Raw genomic sequence first — 2,099 nt, forward strand, 5'->3', positions numbered from 1 at the left:
ATCAGGCTCAGAGCTTCCTCTCCCCCACTGCTCCCCTTCCCACCCCAAGAAAGACACCTTAAGAAATTAGGGGCTGAGTGTGCTGGTGCATGCCTGTAATCCCAGCACTCGGGAGGCTGAGGCAGGAGGATTGCTGTGAGTTCAAGGCCAGCATGAATTACATAGAGAGACCCTGTTTTAAGGAAAAAAAAAAAAAAAAAAAAAAAAAAGAAAAATTAGAGCCAGGTGGACTAGGTGGTTGAGGAGTTTATTTGGGGAGAATTACTCATGTTTGTTCTTCCTTGGGAGGGGATCTTCAAACAATATCGAAGGGTGCAGGAAGTGGGGGTCTGGAGGGGAAGAGAAGGGGCCACAGCCAGACAAAATGGCAACACACGATCACAGGCACTACCGACATCACAGACACAGCAGAGGGTGCAGGATAGGGCTCCAGACCAGGCCTCCAACCACCCCAGGATAGGCAGAGGTGTGGAGGGAGGGAGGGGCGGGGGAAAAGGGGTGGGCCAGCCCCACAGACCCATTGGCTCTGTCCTCTGATTACCTAGCTGTGTGATCAAGGGTGTGGGCAAGGGTGGACAGGTATTTCTGTCTGGATCCCACCCCTCACCCTCCAAGCCTTGTCACTCAGCTCTTCCCAGGCCACTAAGGTCCCCAGCCTTGGCTGGGCACATTCCCTCCTACCCTTAACCAAATTCATCCTGCAGCTTCCAGCCACCCCCCGCCCCAGCCCCATTGCCCAGACCCTCTCATTTAAAGCACTTTCTTCATTGCTCCTTTTGGGGAGGGGCTGCTCCTTCCGGAACCACCATACAAGTCCCACTTTGTCCTACCCCGTCTGGAGCCCTCAGTAGGACCTCACCTTGAACTCGCCCCTTCCCCAAACACTACTTCTTGCCCCACTCAAGATCCCCTTTATAACCAAGCTCACTCCTGAATGTGCCAAGCTACAGTTCCAATCCAAGACCTGCCTGCCCACTCTGGAGCCCGTGTCCCCTTCACTGAAAGGTGCCCCTTCTACAGGCACGCCTCACCCTTCCAAGCCCTGGGCAGAGTGCCCCAAGGACTCTTCGTCTATAGACTCCAGATCCAGCAAGCTTGGAACCCAGCCCCTGCAGACCAGTCCCCTAAACTCCACAGCTCTCTGCCAAGACTACCATGGGAGCAAAGCTGTCCTCTCTACCCCAGATCCCATCCCAGCTCTGCCTTTCTCCCGCCCTAGGGGCTGACTTTCCCATTACAGCCTCTGTTCAGGCCTTGCTGGAGGAAGCAAGGCCAGAGTTAGGAGGCGGGAGGGGGGAAGGGGAGAGTCGGAAATCACGCTCACCCTCCCCCACACAGCTGAGGCCTGTCCCCCCCCCAACCCCTTCCAGAGCCCCTTAACCTCAGGGAACAGGGCCAGGAACGCAGAGGGGCTGAGGGATGCAGAGGAAGAGATGGGGGAAAGGGAGGAGCCTGCTCAAGACGGCCCCAAGTGCAGGAGGGAAGTGGGCGAGGGCAGGGCTCAGACAGATAAATAGATATTTATATATATAATATATATTATATATATATATAAACAGCAAAGACAGTTAGGGTCTCCTGGCTTGAGGGTGGAGACCTAGGGTACAGGGGCAGGAAGGGGGGCAGGCCTTCTCCTGAGCTCTTGCCCACCGAGGGGGTTCTTCGGGGCTGCACTGACCTGTGGAGACAAAAGACACAGAAAGGAGAAAGGGTCCAGACACAGGTGGCACCCTCGGGGAGGGCCTGGGCTGCTGTGTTCTCCCTCTGGTTTTATCTTCTGCCATCTTTTTCTTCTTCTTCCATCACTCAAAGCCCTGAAGTCAGCTTCCTCCCAGAGGTTCTTTTTTTTGGTACCAGGAATTGAACTCAGGACCTTGCACTTGCCAGGCAGGCACTGTGCCACTGAGCTATATTCCCAGCCCATCAGAAGATATTTTTTTTTTTTTTTTTTTTTTTGGTTTTGGTACGGTACCGGGAACCGAACTCACGAGCTTGCGCTTGCTAGCCTTTTTTTTTGTGTGTGTGTGTTGCAGTTACCAAAAACCCAAGCCATTTCAAGGGTACTATGGTCCTTTTGCCCTTAATGACAGCTCAGAAAA

General features: G+C 53.8%; 1 protein-coding gene across 1 annotated transcript in view; it reads right to left on the reverse strand.

The window, feature by feature from the left end:
- Positions 1-228: 228 nt before the first annotated feature.
- Syp (synaptophysin) overlaps positions 229-2,099 on the reverse strand; it is a 14,286-nt gene continuing 12,415 nt past the window's right edge. The window contains exon 7 of the mRNA XM_005411331.2: positions 229-1,678. The gene's annotated coding sequence lies outside the window, so the exon portion shown is untranslated. The remainder of the gene's footprint in view (positions 1,679-2,099) is intronic.

The sequence above is a fragment of the Chinchilla lanigera genome, unplaced genomic scaffold (genome assembly GCF_000276665.1).
Source record: "Chinchilla lanigera isolate Chin_1 unplaced genomic scaffold, ChiLan1.0 scaffold00142, whole genome shotgun sequence".
NCBI lineage: Eukaryota > Metazoa > Chordata > Mammalia > Rodentia > Chinchillidae > Chinchilla > Chinchilla lanigera.